Consider the following 19,411-nt stretch of genomic DNA (forward strand, 5'->3'; position numbering starts at 1 on the left):
TTCATGACAGTAGATAAGGGCAGAAATCCAAAAAGCCTTCATATGAAAAAAGACTCTTGCGTAGTCAAAACTGCAGCAGCGAATCTTCTGACTACTGCAAGTTTAACTCAGTTTCCTGAATGAAGCAAGCGTCAACTAGTCAGCCTTCTTGCCAATATAAGTTATTTATTCACTAGATTAGTTTGCAGTATTTATAACACTGAAACATCCTGTCCCTGAGCAAAGTTATAGGTCTGTTAAAATGCCTCACAGAAGTGATGACATAGAGGGTGTGAATGAATATTTGCTGCAACACGATTTCCAGAAGAAGAAGAAGAAAAAAAAAAAAAAAAAAAAAAAAAGGTAAGTTTGAATGGCTCACACTTGAGATTAACAGGAAAAGTACTTTTTGGCCTGTATATGTAGCACAGTTTGCCCAAATTACTAGAAAGAGACAGGACATTCTGTCCTCATATGTAGATGCTCCTTCATACAGTTACAGCTGTTCCCAAATGAGACATTCTTGGAACAATTTACTACCAATTCCATAACGTTAGCAGTAATCGCAAATTTTCCTTATCTAAAGCATTCATTGTATATAATGAACAGATATTAACAGTGCCAAGCTAAGTCTGGAATAGTTCAGACAGGAATGAACTTTAAACTTTTTCCCCAGATTGTCAGAGCCAAGACTGCAAATTTGCTTTGGAACAAGGCTTCCAAATTACCTTCTGCTAGGCCTTTACTTAGTGTAAAGAGCACTTACAAGAAGGGCCCTGAACCACAGATTCCTGATCTAACTCTGTAAGATTCTTAACCAAAACTCTGATCATCGCTCAAGATTTTTTTTTCCCAAGTATTTGCAGTGACCTTTTTCTTCTCATGAAACATTTTAAGGTAGGTCGCTTATGGAAACTAAAGGCGCATCCCAAGTTCCACTTCCTGGAGAAGAATGAAACCCCATTTCCCTTTTCCTTGCTGGATCCCTTGAGGCCCAGATAAGACAGAATCACTGTCACTATCACTCTTGAGGCTTCACCTACTCAAAAAAACACACAGAAGTCATCATTTCTGACATGCTCAAAGCAGATGTACACAGCTCAGTGTTTTTCAACACTGTTTTTAGAAATAGGACATTTCCACATTTGGCTCTAAAGGTGATCTCACAAAAAGTATGTACACAAACTATTTATGATGGATTTTCACATAACTGAGAACCAAAACTACAAACTTTAGAAAATTTCCAATCAGGCAACAGCTTGTCAAGAAACAATTCTCTCTTTTTGCCATCACACGATAATGCCAGAAACCATCAAGTCTCATTCGCATCTGAATTCATCTGAAAAGGGAAAACTGTGCAAGCAGATTAACTCCACGTATGACTCTCTTAATTAGTCTTTACATATATATATATATATATTCCTTCAATTCCTTCAGATTAAAACATTAAAGGTATATTAACACAACCTACCTCCATTTTTCCCAAAGAACATACAATTCTACTTCTTCCTACAAGAACATTTCAGGCAACTTCTAATCACTGAAAAATAAAGAACAGGGCTTAGAACAGGATTACAGTGTAACAGTCACTGAATTTATGTCTTGCTCAAAGAACCATGCCCTTCCTAAGGCAAAATATTATCTCTCTTTACAGTATCACTACAGCCAATCTCAGTTCCTTTCTAAAACACTTAAGCCTGTGTCATGGAGCTGATCAGCAGTGCAGTCATTTCCTTCAGCAGTTTGGACATCAGCAGGAAACATGCTTCTCAACCAATGCAGGAGTATCTTACATGCACAAGCCCTCCCCTTCGAGCTTGTTTTTGTAGAATAAATACAAACTAATTTCACAACTTCCATAAATGCTATGTACTTGGAATTGAAAGATGACACACAGTTCTGAAAAGAGAAATTCCACCATCAATCAGGAAATCTTATTTGTTTGGAAATGTTATGCCTTTGCTGGAAAACAGTAGAGACTACCAAAATGGAAAGCAGAGATGTTTGACAACACTTCTTATGTAAGTGGTGCCTATGATTTCCTGATAATTCATTTCCGGTCTCAGTTGTTAGGACTTCATTCTTGTGGTCTGCTCCAGGAAGAATTCCCATTTGGTCATTTCTGTTTTTATGCCCTGAAAAGAGTTTTGTAATTAGGAGCAGCAGAAAAGCTGAAAGTGGAGAGATGCTTAACTAGTGGATTTGTACTTTATTAGATGATTTATTATTGCATTCCAGTGTAAGCTATTAAAGGGTTATCGATAAAGCAACCATTTAAAATTGAAAGTAAAAATTGACACAATCTCCTAAATTTGTTATCAAATCACTTGTTACTGAACAACAAGTAGTGTTGCCACCTTATAGATCTTGTTCTAAGAAATCTTTCAAGACCAAGCAGATTCTACAGACATGTCACAAGATGCAGAAGAAGCTTCAACTCTGTTAGCATCTTTGAGATAGATAGAAAATCTCTAAACTCATAGATTATCTGATCCAATTTCACATTCATGTTTTAATTATTAATATTCTAAATCTTTTGCTCTAGGACGAGAATAGTGATATCTCTTTATAATGTATTTTCCAAATTTTTAAATTAGATCATGAAATTAGAAAAACAGATCACCTCCCCCTGAAGCTGCGCTAGTTGTCTAAATTGTCTTTGAGAAGTGGAATCTTTAGGAGACTGATTTATCTTAAGCAAGATGTTCTAAGTATCCACACATACTTACTAGGTGTAATATTTACAAATTTATGCATGTTTATCTTTTGCAAAAGATTAGCTCTTTCAGCTCTTTGGTCTCCTTGCTTCGGTGTCATAAACATTCACTTCCTATTTTCCAAATTAGAATAACTCTGCAGGAAAATCCCACAACTCTTATTCATTTTAGAGGGATTATTTTTTTTCTGCTTAGACTACCTGCCCTACTGTAAACTAAAAATTCTCTAATCTCTCGCTCTAATACTTTAAGACATTGATTTAGACACTGATCTGAGACCACCACATTTGCTTGCTCTACCAGCACCATAGTCCTGGTTAGAACAGCAACCCAGTGCAGTGAGGCATCCCACGTGTCAACTGTGCCTACTGTTGGTCATGCTTTGGAGATAATTCTGTCTTTTCCAACCATAATGATTCTATGATTCCAAGACATATCTACAAGCCATTTTCAGAAGTCCAGCTAAAAAAGTTCTTTTCAACTTAGCCATGGTGAATACCTCCTGAGGTTAAGGGGTGCCCGGTTGATATTTCTAAGTTAAGTATTTATCTGTAATATAAAACTAGGACAATTCTGTGAGTGTGAGTGAGGGGGGTAGGGGAAGGGCTGGGGAAGGAGAAATTTCAGGGGGTTATATGCAGTTCACAGAAATTGGGTCATCCATTTCGTTGGCAAATACGTTTGTAAGACTTTTCTAGGGACTCTCCCTCAAGAGAAAATTGGAAGAGATTTATCACAAATTCTTCATTCTAGAATAAATATAAATGCATGAGGAAGGAAGTTCGCATTTATGTCCCTAGTCAAACAAAAAACCATTATATCATCGTAACAGCTGTGTAACAATTTGGCAGGCCTCAGACCGGGGAGTTTTTTTTTCCTGAACATCCCAAAAGAACAATTATTTTTGTTTCCTCAAAAATATCTTCTTTGGTATAAAGACCTCTCTAAGGATTGAGCCAGATGAATAAACTACAGAAGAGCACACTAGATGCAGAATGTGTACCACAGTTGGGTTTTTTCCTACTGCTGAAAGCAGCTGTACTAAGTTGACCACACTGTGCAAGAATGCCATTTGTGACACCAGAAATGGTAATTACTTGGCACACATTCACTTCTTGTTAAGCACAAGGGTTGGCAAGAGTGAACTGATCTGCAATAATTTGCTATAGCTGAAGTAAGATAGAAAGCAACAGGACTATTTAAAATGTAGGTGAGGGGACAGTTTAAAAGCAGCATTACAATATGAATCTTATTCAATAGCATCTTAATATCTAAAAGCAAAATAGTTTCCAAACCGTGTTTGCCTCTCACACTGCATTCTGTGTTAATGAAAGTGATTAAGCCGCCAGAGAAATCTGTGGAACTTACCAATACTTATACTCTTATTTCCTTCGATTGCTAACAGCAAAATAGGAATTAGCCAAAATAGTTCTGTTTTTCACCATTTCTTGTAAAGCAAGTTCATAGACTTGCTAGCTGTCTATCTCCAGCATAACTAACCAAAAAAGCACCACTATTAAAGGATAGAAAATGAAGCTTGAACAGAAAGCAAGGAACTATTCCACTGGTGGTCATTTTTCCATCTGCCTCTCCATCTCTAAACTGCCATTCAAGAACTTGCTGGCAAGTTCTCCCAAACATCTTTCCATAGAATTTAGGAAGCTTTGCTGATAGGAGTTATAGCCCAGCATACCTTTAAAGGCCAACTTGTGACTCCTCCCTGGCAAATCTGAACAGGTTTACAAGCCAAATTATTTCAGGGCAGTTACAAATTCCATTCCACAGGGAGTTGCCTGTACATTTTTCCTGCATCCCAAAACATCTCTGCAGTAAAGCCAACATAAAATTACTAAGATACACAAATCAACTCCTTACGAAGGAGCTCTTCTTCAGCTGACCCTTTGCATTAATGAGCCTCCCCTCTTGCCTGACTCAATATAAAAACCAGACTAAAGACCTGTCGAGAGACTTTTTGGTTCCTGATCTTTGAACTTCCCAAGGAACTTCCCAAAAGCGGGAAAATTAGGACAAGATATAACTCCAGCTTTCCAACTAGTATAGCACATAAGTATAAACAACAAACACGATGGAGCCTAATTTTAAAATGGAATACCGTAATTTCAGTAAGATATTTTCAGAACATGACCAATGCTTTCGTAAGTCTAATATCTAAGAACATTTTCATTCTTTTTTTTTTTTTTCAGGCAGATTTTCAGTTTAGCACAAACACTAAGCTTAGTAAGAAAATGTTCTCTGTGGAAATGGGTTTTCACACTGCAGCCCAACAATCTAGTTGGTCCCAAGCATAATGAAGGAAGCAACTCTGATTTTTTTTTTTAATACTGCGGTTTTAAACATGTTAAATAACAACCTACCATTATAAAAAGAATTAAAATACACCACCTTTGAGCTACATATCTAGGCTTACAAATCCTAAGGATTCTCATGCTCTCTCATCTCCCTATACTTTCATATGAAGTGAAACATCAAGCAGTGATTGCCAAATTGATTTTGCAGTCTAGGGTGGGACAGAAATCTGACTGTTAGGGTCAGGTCAGTAATCCAAAGTTTTAGTAAAGTGTAAAATGAAAAGCTTTTGAAAAAAAGTCCCACATACCTAGTGATACAATTGCATAAAATATTTCAGATGCTAAATCCAAGATAACTTCAGGAAATAAAACATTCTTATGAACAGTGTCATGCCTAAATACAGAAACTATCTACAAGTTCAATTCATAGGTCATGCTCTGTAAGCATGTACAGATCTAAGATATGTACAAAAAATCTAGTTTACAATTTCTATTTTTTTCTTATTCATAAGAGATTTATCTCCAAAAACTAGGCTTTTCCCACTTTCTAGTTCTGCAAAGCCTTTAAAAACTAAAGTGACTTATTCCAACCTCTTCATTATAGCACCAGCGATTTCTGATGCAAAGCTGCCACATAAGTATAAATGCATCATCAGCTCCCTCCCATAATCACTGAAAGGAGTCAAAAGACCTCTTCTTCCTATCATAAGAAAAAGGTTAGAATTAGACTATCTACAGATGACCCAAACAATTTGTGTATGCATAATCAGAAATCCAAATCTCTCTGTATAAAGCTCTCCCAATTCAGCTGATGCAAATTAGGCCTTCTTCTGCCAGGAGAAGTCCAGAGGGAAAAAAAAAAAAAGTGCTGAAAAGTCAGGAAATATTAGACTTAAAATAGCATATTCTGGATTTGATAATATTACACACAAAGAACGCCACGCCATTTAAAATTAATTTCACATGTCAAAGATTAGATAGAAAAATTCAGAGTTTGATTTACATGAGACCCATCCCTTCAACTAAATATATATATATGTACATATATAAAAATAAAAAAGAACAAAACTCCACCTCTGTAGCAGAAAAGAAAATCAAGCCCAAGAGTCAGTGGCAGAAAGTTTAGAAAGATTTCCACAGATTGCTGTTGTTGCAACAGCAGACAAAGCCAATCACATGGGCCAAGGATGAATTCCTAGTATTTAGTACTATTACTTTCTAGCTGCATCGCTCTTAGAGAGGTTAGAAGTTAATTAGAAGGTAGAAGAGGAGAAAACCATTACTTCACTACAAATTAGAGGTCTTTATTTACAGTAAGATACCTTTTGCACATCTGCTCATAAAAAGCATTAGACAAAAGGTATGTGCTATTACCAACATAAACCATTATTAGGAGGCCCTAAATACTTCAGTCTGAATAAGTAAGTTTTTAGAACTTTTAAAACATTTAATTAAACTGATTGCTCATACATGTGATAGGTTTTCATTGTGCTGGTGGCAAGGAAAAAAAATGAAGAAACTTTTGTTCTCGAACGGTTGAATTCTGCTGAAAGTATCCCCTTGCATCTGACAGAAATCATGCAACGATCTTTAGAGGGACGAGACATACAAACAAAAAAGGAAGCAATTACCTAGACACTCCCCTCACCCCCCTCATATTAAAGGGGATCTTACAATAAAATCAGTTTTACTCAAATTACAGAGAGCTAAGGCTACAGGTCATGTTACTTTGCTCTCTTTTCATTATTCAGTGGAATTGTAAATCCCAACCTCACCCTCTGCTAATGCTTGAGCTTACAGCCGTATAATGAAAGCTTGCAGAAGTTCTACAAAATTGTGATCAGTTCAGAGTCAGTCTAATAAACACCCTTTGAATGAACAGCCATCAAGGTGTACATGAAATCATAGTCAAGAGGCTGGGTAAAATGTATGACTTACTGGAAATCAGCTAGAACTACCAAGCAATCAATGACTCAACTACTACATTATATGCTATATCAGTTACAGCCGTTCCAAAGGTGCCAGTGGGCTTTCTCATGAACTAACTGGCAAGCTTCAGGCTGTGGTCTCATGGCAATGCTGCTGAGAAGAACAACCAAAGTTGTGTACTCCGGGCGTTAGTACCACTCCCATGACACAATCTACAGCACACCAGGTCTAAGAAGGGGAATATCAGGCAGGGAAAGCAAAGATGCAGGGCACAGCAGCTGCAGTTGAGAACCACAGATTCCAATATTAAGTCTGACATGCTTGACAAGTTGATATTTTGGAAAAATGCAAGCAAGTCACCAAAAGCAAGTTCTCAAGCCCATTTTCAAGACTTATGCATCACCAAAAGAATTAATTTATCCATCTGAAAAGAATTCGCATGCAACCCAGAACTAGCACAGCTAGTTACACTGTTCAGCCTCCTCCCTATTCACTTTGAGAAGGGGAACACCAACAATAATATTCTGTTCAGTTCCTGGTGGACATAATACTGCCCAAGACATGGCTTTAGTCAACAAAAAATTAGGGCAGGCATTCAAATATAAACTAGAGTATAGAAAGGAACAACATGCAGAAGAAAGCATTTTCTCACTTCTACAGTTGCAACTCAAAGAGTATTTCAGGAATAAATATTCCCAGACCGATACCCATAAAAAGGACTGAGAGATATACACATAACATTCAAAACTACATGTTGTCTGCAGTTCAAGCAGAAAATCGGAAAACTCTATAAAAGATGGCATATGTAATGAGACAGAGCAAGAGAGCAAGCACAGAAAAGTGTGGTCCAAAGATGACAAGGACAGCATTTAATCCATGAGACATTGCTTCCTCTGTGGCAGACCTAGCTTCCTCATTTTAAATAATGCCCTCTTCCTCAAGATGCTTTAAAAGCAGGAGCAATATACAGAACACATAATTATTTACAGAATGCAGAGTCATAGGGATCATTTAAGTGTATATCTTGCTCATCTATAGAAAGAAAAAAAGATTAGTCAAAGAAAAGTTTTCTAAACATATCCCACACAAAATATAGAACACAGCAGCAATAAAAATACAAGAGCTACCTCTCTCAGAGTGTCCTCCATTAAATAATCAGACAATTACATCAGCATCTCATGAGAAGATCACCAACATTTACTAGTGACGGAATAAAATTCCTAAAAAAAAAACTTGAGCCATGCTAAAATATCAACAATTTGAGGAAAAAAAAAAAAAAGAAAAAAAAAACCCACAAAATCTAAACAGCAAAAGTCATTTTAGGAATGAATAAGCAGCTGCTGAATTTGTCAGCAGCCCAGGCCTTCTCAGCTTCTGTGGCATGCCATAACACACTGAAAGCATGTTCAGTTGCAAAACCAAATACTTAAATCTATACTGGAAGGCAAAAAAGAATGTGGATAACATAAGGTCAGCTGCAGCATTTAACATTTCTGTAAAAGCACAAGTGATCTTTTATCTTGCTTTTTCAATTCACTCCAAAGTAACAGATATACAGATTTAGGCAGCTTTAATTGGAATTATGAACTACTGAAGACACATATCAAGATCTTTTATCACTTTAATCATATTTAACCAAATCATAAATACATAAATGCTGTTCTCGAATGTTCCCAGATTGTCCACAGCTACACTGAAGAGGACTGCAGACTAAGCCCATATCAAACAGTTAATAATGAGCACAGATGTAGCAAATCTGATTAAAAAGAAAAGTTTCAGCTTTCTTGTTCAGATGCAACAGGTTTTGTTCAATAAGACGACTGTTCAACACACCATCAAGGATTAAACAAATGAAAACACTATCAGATGGAGTCCAAACAAAAGATAGGGGCTTTTTATGCTCTGCAAAAATCTAGAGACTGAAGAAAATCCGGGGAAAATGCTGTTTCAAATATTTTCTCCCTGTTTTACAAACACTTTAGACTTTCTGCATTATTGGTTGAGGTTCACTGCTTGTTTCTCAATTGGCAAAGCACCTTAGTTTTCATTTAACTGTGAGAAATTTCAAGCGTGCTTTTCGTTTCATGTGTCGCCTATACAACTTTATAAACAGAAATGAAGACAAAGTTTCCACAGAGTATCTCTACCTACCCCTTCCAATACGACAAAGTTTTGGACCTTACTTGTACTGCAAAACAGATCTCTCTTTTCATGTCAACATTTCAGCTATCTTTAAACACCTGAAGACAATATTCAGCCAAGCAGAACACACCTACATTAGAAGACCTAGTAATAATAAGGATCATTCAATGAAACTGCAAATTTTGATCTTTTTTTTTTTTTTTTTTTTAATATCCACTTCATGAGACAGCACATCTGTATACATATCAGTCTCACAAATCTTTTTGTTGGCTCTATTCACAGAAGCACTAACTGAAAATATTAGGTTGCAAAATAGGAAAAAAACCTTATTCCAATTCTGTATAGGAATAAAAATATGCACTATGTCAAATAGCACTTCATTAGCAATTTGACAGCCAAGAGGAATATAATTAGGAACTGTTGTTCCCAACCTCAGCAGATCTCAATTCGTCATAGAAGTTCAGTTATTTGTAAAACAATGAGAAAACAAACACCCAAAACAACTTGCAGACAGAACTTTGCAGTGCAACCTACCTTTAAAATATTGAAGCTTTACAGCAATATATAACCTGTCTTATAGTAACTAATTGTGTAAAATTATCTCTTTACCAGGAAATCCCTATTTCAGTTACTACATAAATTGCAACATTTCTAAATGCAGATGGTATAACAGCATTCTAAGTTACAATTCATATTCCACAGCTGAGACTGTAGAATCATCCAGTACAAAAATACACTGTCAATGTAGTACATCACTGAAGACAAAGCCAAAAATACATCTTTTCCTTTACAGAATATAAAGGCATGAAATTTGCCCATGGTCACACGACACAGGGACACGACAATTCATATTGCTATCTTTAAAATGAGAGAGCATACATTCGCAAAAATGAATACAAAACTTACCATCAAAAGGTACTAGAGATACAAGGAGTAGCTTAAAAAGACAATACTGCAATAAACCTGCTTACCTAACTTATGGCTATGCACTGTACATAGATCTGGCTTCAGGCTGGAAAGTGAGCAACAAAAGTTTAAATTTAAATCCCTCTGACAATTATAGCAAACTGCTTGAAACGACGATGCTTTTTGCCTACATTAGGTATATTTTAAACTTAAAAGATGCACCAATTAATATATTTTTGAAGGACTGAGGCCCAGAAAATCATATAAAAAGACTCAAGTAAAATCATCCCCACGCTTAAGTGGCAACAGTTTATCCACTCCAACTTCCTACATGACACCTGTATATATATTAATTACCTGGTTATGCAGAAAGATAAAGATTAAGTGACTCAGCTTTTCAGAAGGGGAGAAATCCAGATCACATTTCAGAAGTGAAACAGCACCACGGTTGAAAGTGCACTGCCTGAAAATACTTTGTTTGCTCTACAATGGACTTTCAACCCTACAATGCACTCTAGTCCTGTCAGCAATATTCCATGTCACTTCATAAAATGAAACTTAGGATCTGTCAATAAAAACTAGTAATAAGCCATTCCAAGTCTGAGGAGCTTTAAGTTCTTGCAAAGTTTGTAAAGCAACAGGAATAAGTGACATCACGTTAGAATGTTTCATTTAAACTAATCAGAAGCACTCAGTGTTTTCTTTTGCCTTTCATTCTTAACAAAGTATCTGATTTTCACTAAGAAGGATAACAAGCACAAAAGCTCAAGCTGTTCACTGTACACACACTCAACTGGAAACTAGGTAACAGGGAAATCTTTGTAAAGACACAGTATGTTTCAATTTTAGCATTATGATATGAATATTTGGTTCCTCCTAAGAACTTAACTCATTTTCCTATGGCTTCAGTTTTCCACTCTGCTTGCTCTATGAGAAGAGAAGACAACACCCATGCTTTTCCGTACACACTTCCTTCTCCTTGAAGGGAGCACTCCATGTAAATGCTGAAAATGAGTTATCACATCTTCTATGCATTATACCAAGAATCTCTGAGGTTCCCATCCCAGAATAGCCTGACATTTCTTCAGAGAAATAATTCCTACTATATAGTAGCTGCAAGTGCCTTTTCCCAAGCCCTCACAAAAAGCTATTATTAACTAAAATCCAAACCCCTAAAAGTACTGGTCATTGATACAGCAAATCTCACAAAACCTTTTTGGGGAATAGTATGCGTTCATTCATGTTTGTATCAAAGCACTAAGAATCACACATCAGCTGAAAGTTTTGCATTAAGGAGACAGATGAGTGAAAAATTCATTTGAGAAAAAAGCGGTCTGCAATTCATTTGTCTTAAAGACTCAGAATCGCTTAAGGAGTTTTTCCACCCTGGGAATTTAGTCCCTAAACAAGGCACTATCACATGCTCTTTTGCGTAAAAGGTCCTTAGTCACCTGTAAAGAAGAATGGCTGCAGATGCCTGCGAGGTCTAGGTAAGATATTTTTATTACGGCATTAAACAAAAACAGATTCCAACAATGTTTAACCCGACATTAAATGGTGCAACCAGATCGCTGCGATCCTTCTGCTGCTAGTAAGGAGAACGGCAGGAAGCAAAATGGCTAAAGGATAAATAAGAAAAGGAATGCTTGGCTCCTGGCATGGAATCAAAAATCCTATGTAGGATGCCTCATCGCTATACAGGCACAAGCTAGGCAAGTCAGGATGAAATCTGAAACAACCATGCACAAATGAGAAACTGCCTAGGAACAGCCAGAGTAATACCAAAGACTGAAGCTTTAATCTAAATCCTGCTCCAAATTGCCAGCATCTACTCTACATGAAGTCCACCAGGAGGAACATCCATGGCACATGAAGCCTGTCCTCACTTCTGAAGGCAGAGTAGATGTAGCCTTCATTTCACATAGGCTGTGTTGTGCTTTAAGGCACAGCTAGGAGAAGAGATAAGACCCTTTATGCAGTTACCTAGTTAGGCCTTTTACACAGGCTTCAAGAAACTCAGGTCAGCTATCTCCGTAACGGGGGAAATTTGAGTCTCTTCCCATAACCACCCGGCTTGTCTGCATAGAGGGACTCTTCTTCCTGCTGCCAAGATGTGCCAACACCGAAAACGACTCGAGAGGCTTCAGAGCTCAGGAAGAAATTGAATGCACACAGGTATTAACACTGAACGAAGAAAAATTGCGTGTTTACCATTATCAACACAGTAACAGAAGCATCTTAATGCTCATTTATTAATGCACCTTCATTCGTTTCAAATATATCCAAGAACAAAAGATAATCATTATGAATGACAGGTGGACAAACCTATACCGACACCAGCTCTGCACAGAAAAAATGACTTGAGGCACTTGCAACCATAATTCAGAACAACCCAGTACTCAGCACCATTCCAAATAACTGAGATAAAAGCCACTTCAAGTAAGTTTTTACTGCACATTTCTGAAACCGTACTACAGGATTGCCTAGTCTACATGAAGGAAGCCACACAAAGATAAATCTGTATTCGAATTCCTGCTTACGTTCTTTATCATTAACAATTAGTTTTCCATTAAGAACTAATCACAAGAGGAGATTTAATAGAACCACTCACACAGTCACTCTTCAACATCTGGACACAAATCCTAAAATTAGTCAAGCCAGATACACACCGACTTCACAAGTGTCCTGATGAACATCACTTTAGAAAGCATATTTTGTCTCTCTGTTTTCTAACACATAACAGAGCTCACAGTTTTACAGTAAACGTTCTGGAGAAAGGTCTGAAGTTCTTAAACTTTTGTTAAATTATCATTTGTGAATGCACTGCATTCTAAGCCAATAATAAAAGAAAACAAGAGGGAGCACTGCCATAGTGATAACTGAACGCTTACACATTTACTAAACAGGAAGAGAAATATTCCTAACTTTTACTTTAAACTTGAGGAATGTGGACAAATATCAGACATTTTAGAAATTGAGCTGTTCTCCAATTCAATAATTCTGGTTCTAAACCATAAAGATTTGGAGTAACAAGCAATAAGATCAGATATCAAAGAGAAAAACCACAGAATTTAAATTAAGGCAATTAATCTGAAAGTACAGTATTTCTGCAAAACCAATAAGCTTTGGATATCAATACCACTTTTGGAAGATCAATACTAAGCTGCAGGGGACAGCATAATTCACAAAGCGGTCAGAGACATCTTGAACATCAGTTTTCTATATTCGGCTAAAATACACCTGTTTCGCAAATCAGCTTACATAAAATACGTATGGGTAACACTTATCTGGATGCAAACAATAACATCTTGAAAACAGGTTTGTCTTGATTTTTTGAGAATGAATGGTTATCTCTGGGATGTACGTGGCTTTTTATTTTCCCAATCTGAGACAATCTGGGTCTAGGAGACATATAAGGGTGTAGTTTCTCTTTCCCTCTCAACAGCTCCCCAGTTAATTTCTGCCTTTCATTGTAACTACCAACACCTTCAATTTTAACAACTGGGCATGTTGTGGATCATGCTGTAAGCTGGATCACAGAATTGGCGCAGCTTAAAACTCCCCATCTCTTTTTTGGAGGGTATTCCTAAGCCAAAAACTTCAGGGATCATTAAAGTCAAATAAGGGCTGAAGATATTTCAACCAGAAAGAATCTCAATTGCTTCTCTTTTGCTCTTCTGCTGCTTCATTAAGGGACCTACTAGGAAGACAAGTGAAATGTAGTTCTCAAGACCAGGCCAGCACCATGAGGGAGGCAAGCAAGTTAAATAGTCGATCCACAGCTTATCCAGGCACAGCAAACATCTCTGTTCAGATTAATCACTGCAAAAAATGTTTACAATGCAGGGAACAACTTCACTTCATCCAAAGCACTGTGGATTTGTTTTGGTCACACTACTGTCTGCAGCACTTACAGCCAAGCCTATCAGTGACACCTCATCCTGAGGAGATGGAAAGATGAGAGCTGGAACATCAGCAAGCATTCAAGTTGTCTGCTTCTGTCTGCTATTCTTTTTTTCTGATGGTATATTGTAAAGATCAATTCAGCAAGCAAGCTTTCAGAGTTAAACTCAAGAATACTAACCTTCTGCCACGGACAAGAGTCTATAAAACACATTTTCAGTATATTTCCTCAGTGATTAAACAAATCAAACAAGCACTGTGCATAAAAGATATCCTGCCAAAGTAGTCAGTGAGAACACAGAAATCCTGAGACATTAAAAATAACTAATAATGGAAGCACCTTTTTCAATCACCAATTAGAACAGCAGCACTAAGGCAAAACAATTTCACCACCATCTGTATGTTCCAAAAGCACAACATTCAAGTCAAAAAGGAGGTTTTTTTGATTTATACTTTGTAAAAGGTAGCGTTTGCACAGTATGCAGTAACCCACTCAAGTTTTAATGTTGCACTTAAACTCAGCAGGCAATTTCATATCATGTACTGAAAAAATGCAAGTGCAAAGGTGTTATCAGTTTAAGAACTCAACTGTTTGAAACAGGATTATTCTATCAACACTTGATACATACCATTGTACTTCTAACACTATTTAACAAAATAGCCTTGAAAATCCAATTTTACAAGCAAACTACACAAATTTACTACCAATTACAGCTTCAGCAAGGCTAGTAATTAAGTCTTTGGGAAACTTCTGAAAACATTTTTTGTTCTTATGATAATAAAATTGGGGAGGAAAGAAAGAATAATCTTGATGAGAATAATCATTGAAGTGTTTGCAGTATTTCCTAGAAGAATCTGCAGTTTTTCACAGGTCATAGTACACGTACAGTACGTGTTGCTAGGATGTGATGCTAGAAGCTGAAACTAAGCGCTCAACCATGGGGATTCTAGATTGGGGCTGCACTTTCACCAGCACTCTGGAAGCCAGTTCACACATTAAGGCTGTGATCCCATAGAATGAACTACTTTGAACTGAGGATGGCTGTTCTTGGTGGCAACAAATTAGCCCCAGAACCATAGAAATACCATATTTGAAAGAACAGACCCCAGTTTTCACCTGAAAGAACTAACACCAACATTAAGTCTATCCACACATCACTGGAAAGGGAAAAGCTCTACTTGGAGCTTATCTTTAGGAAGGAAATGAACAAAACTGTTCCTTCCTACATGGAAAAGTCACAAAGGTATAGCTAAAGAAAAAAGAAAATACAACAAACAAACAAAGAAACCCACAATGCCAAAAGCAGTTGCATTGTTACCTTGGGCACTGAGCAGTTACACTTTTGTTTAACCCAGCACTAAAGACAAAAAGATATGGCAGAAATATTAATATATGAATACAAGCTGCTTTTCTAAATATTTATGTTGACAAACTACTGGTTCTCACACCTCTGCATTTCAGCAGATGTCAAAGACAAGATAACATTAGTGAATGGGCAAAATGCAGAAGCAAACCCTTGAAAAGTGAAAATATAAACCACCCTATATGCATCAGTCACATAAAGCACACTTTAGATACTTCTCTCACTCTTTACAAGCTTTTCAATGATGAAAACAACTATTAGCGAATCGAATCATTGAGGAACTTTACATGTGCTTCTCCTAGGGACTGACAGACTTAACTGCATATTTATCACTAGTTCCTAGTGATATACCTTTTTCAATGGAGAGACTTTTTAGGTGACTATAAGGCTTGTAGATTAACAAGTAGAAACATAAATCCCTTGCTAATCTGGAGAACAATTATAGTTCAGGCAATTACAGCACAGTTTCTCCACTGCCATTTCCTAACCTTGGAGATACTCCTAAAGGTGAAAAGCATTCCAAGTGTATATGCATTCAAAATGCTGAGACCACCAATTGCAATCAAAGCATATTTTCAAAAAAATATTTTACTCAGTATTATATTACTATTGCAAGTTATACTTCTTTAATCAAATAAAATTAATATTTTTTCATTATGCAGAAGTACATCAAATATGACTGCATATTGACCTACTGTTACTCCTACATACACTTCAGTCAGCAATAAAAAATGTTATTTTTTAAGTAAGACCTGTTCATGTGACATTGCCTGATTCAGCTGTAAAACCAAAGTATATTTTCTTCAAGCAATTGCAGAGAAAGAGCATGAAATACCACGATAAAGCATTCACCAGTAAAACAGTATGATTATACCAGAAAACAGTATGATTATTTTGCAACCTTTGACCTCATATATCACCAGTATGATTATTTTGCAACCTTTGACCTCATGTATCACATAAAAAGACTGGATTTTTGTGCTATAAGAGTGTTAGCTAAATTATGTAATGACTGGGATTTTCATCACTATTCTTCTTAGTATTCACCTAAATGGATTAGGAACTCAGATTTAACTCTGTCCCACTTTGATACGTCTGTTTTTCCCCTCCAACAACTGAAAGACATCTTATTAAGGAAGGAAAGTTTACCACTGGTAAAAAAAAAAAAAAAAAAAAAAAAAAAAGATTAATGCTAATGCCACATAAAGATGTCCAGTTAATCCAGTTAAAAGCACAAACACCTTATCAGCAAGGACAGCTAACTGATTATTATCTAAAATCTTGGTGCTGAAGGAAGAACTAAAGGAGCTCATGTACATATTCCACCAAAATTCACAAGAAAGACAAACTCAGTAGCACAAAAGCTTTATGTTTGGGGGCGGCATGTGGGGCACAGGGAGGAAGAAGTGTCTCGGAGAAGAGGGGGAAGACAAAAAAGATGACCTGCCACACATTTTGGTACTCCAAAGACTATCAGAGACACCTGCTTGAAATGAGAGGGAAATCTTAAAATCAATTAAACTATTACATATAAAAGTTACTACAGCATTTTCATGCACTTCCCTCTTTCAGCCAACAGGTGTTACCTGCATGGAGGTTTACCTTCTTAAAAACACCCAAGCTGCAGTACAGAGGAAGTTCAGGACAATTTATCTCAATGTACTATCCCTCTGGAAAAAAAAAAAAATTAAATTCAAACCTAAAGGCAATAGTTTCAAGATGCAAGGATTTCAGATGTAATATTACATAAAATGTGTCAGCATCCCTTTCTGCATCTTTTTTCATTATTTTTAAGAGATTAACAGCTGGTAAATCACATTCCTTTCCTGGACTGTGGCTTGTCTTGGTAATACTTCTCTTTAAGTCAGCCTTTCTTGATTCAGAGGAAGCAATGATGGCAGAATTCTGCACTGCGTGTCACACTATCCAAAACCCAAGCCATTTTAGGAAGCCATCTATCAGAAATTGAAATTTCCAGAAAGGCAACAAAAAAATAACGCACTCCCTTAGCACTTTTTTCTGTAATAATAACAATTTAAAAAACACCCTCAGATATGTGGATTTCTGTAAGGTTGTCACCTACTGATATGAAACACCACAGGCTAATTTATGTGTGAGGGAAAATAAAGAAAACACATACCAAAAACACAGTTCTATACTCCATTATCCACCACACCCACCAGAGACAGATATCAGCATATTACATATGGACAGTGGTTCTGCTTTTATATAAGGAGTTTAAAACATTCTCTCTAAAACTCACATTTATGAGCTACGGTTCTCCTCTTAAGGAAGGCTTAGCAAGTGATTTTGTTGTTCCCCTATCTATTTTTATAAGAAACTCTTCAGCAAACAAAAGCTGACTAAGCAGAAAGTGTAATAGCAAGATTTGTTCTTCTAGAAATATTAAGTGTTACCAGAAAACATTTAAGTTCATATTTCTGCTCAATGGTGTTTTACAAGCTGATGTGTCCGTGCCTGGAGGGCAAGGGAATGAAGGGGCTGGGACAACAAGAGGCAGAGACTACGTGTGAAATGGATCTGTGTGAGGGAATGATTCTACAGTGCCACAACAGTAGCTTCCCATTCCTCCACCATGTAATCACAGCCTAAAAGTATCTCTGCATGAGACGCTGGGCTTGTACGAAGCTGAGCACATCTGTATTTCTCCAGTACATGAGAAGCGGCTTCATGCATATTGCTTTCTGCTTATCCACTTTGAACACTTATAATGAGAAAAATACATAAAAAGCCTTGAAATGCTGGTTTAAATAATTAAATAAAATTGATAGACAGGGACTAAATGCAGATGTGATTTTTCTGCCACATGGGACAACAAACCCAAAAGAAAGAGTCTTCTGAAATGAAGAGGTAAGATGCTTTTTAAAACAAGTAGCATTAATGTAGAATAAAGATGATTAACTGTACCTGTCTCAGTTTTACATAGGTCATGTGATAGCCATGTACACAGGCAGCCCTCCTTCCCCTCCCACCACCAGTGATAGTGCATGAAAAAATGACAATATACCACTGTCTTCATCTCCGCGAGCACCAGTGCAGGCATCAGCCTTGCCTGGGAGCCTCTTCACACAGCAGCCTGTGTGAAGAAGGGCTAAAACGATTTTGGAATTGTGCTTATGGGGGGGCGATGCTTGATCATCCGAGCCGTTCTGCCCGTTTTGCGGCAGGAAAAGGGGGGATCTGCGCGTTTTGTCCCCCGCGTGGCTGCTCGGCGATGCCCGCGCAGGGGACTGGGTGGCTGCAGCTCCACAGGGTGGAGACTCAGCCAGGCTGACATTGTGTGGATGCCACGGACCACATCCCTCGCGCACATCCCCGGCTCCTGCCCCAGCCTGGCCGCGGGGAGAAGCCACAGGGAAAAGGGGCAAAAAGAAAAAGAAAAAAAAAAAAAAACCCTCAAAGCTCCAGCGGCCAGCGACGCTGAAACGCTTGTCCTGCAAAGCCACCGCTGTGGATGGAGAAGCGGGGTCCGTCAGCCCCTCAGCACCGCCGCCCTCCACCGCGCGGCTTCGGCCTCCCCTCCCCTCCGCCCCCCGGGGCGGCCCCGCACTCACCTCGCCGCGGCTCCGCGGCAGCCCCCGCAAAATGGAGGGGCGCGGCGGCGCCCGCGCTCCGCTCCCGCCGCTCCCGCTCCGCCCGCGGACCCCCGCGGCGGCGGCTCCTCCTCTGGCCGCCACTAATGGTGGCCGCCGGCACCGGCTCCCGCCGTCGCCGCTCCCTTCCCTGGGCCCGTCTCGTTTCCGCCTCGGAGCCGCCTCCAGCCGGGGCGCGTCCCTGCCCAGCAGCAGAGCCGCCGCTCCCCGCTCACGCCGCTCCCGGCGCAGCCCTCGCCGCCCCGCGCTCCCCCCGCCGCTCACTTCCGGCGCGCAGGCCGCACCTCGCCGCGCCCCGCCCCGCCGGGCCCGTGGCCAGCGCCCGGGGGGCGCCCGCGCGACGCCCGTTACGGCCGTTATGACCGTTGGGGCGGTTGGCGCGCGGCGGGGCGGGGTGGGGGGTGGCGCGCGCCGCCCGCCTCACGGCCGCTGCCGCCCGGCCAAAGGCGGGCGCGCGCTCTGCCCTGCCGCGCGACGGCCGTTAACGGCCCGCGGCAGCCGTTAAACGGCCGGCGCCGCGCCGCGATGGCAGCGAGGGGACATGTTTG

General features: G+C 38.9%; 1 protein-coding gene across 1 annotated transcript in view; it reads right to left on the reverse strand.

The window, feature by feature from the left end:
* The window catches only part of RAPH1 (Ras association (RalGDS/AF-6) and pleckstrin homology domains 1), an 82,553-nt gene extending 63,524 nt beyond the window's left edge, over positions 1 to 19,029 (reverse strand). Inside the window, exon 1 of the mRNA XM_088523727.1 lies at positions 18,825 to 19,029. The gene's annotated coding sequence lies outside the window, so the exon portion shown is untranslated. The remainder of the gene's footprint in view (positions 1 to 18,824) is intronic.
* Positions 19,030 to 19,411: the final 382 nt, after the last annotated feature.

Source organism: Tinamus guttatus, unplaced genomic scaffold (genome assembly GCF_059628265.1).
Source record: "Tinamus guttatus ecotype Peru unplaced genomic scaffold, ASM5962826v1 Tinamus_guttatus_pri_ptg000197l, whole genome shotgun sequence".
NCBI classification, from domain to species: domain Eukaryota; kingdom Metazoa; phylum Chordata; class Aves; order Tinamiformes; family Tinamidae; genus Tinamus; species Tinamus guttatus.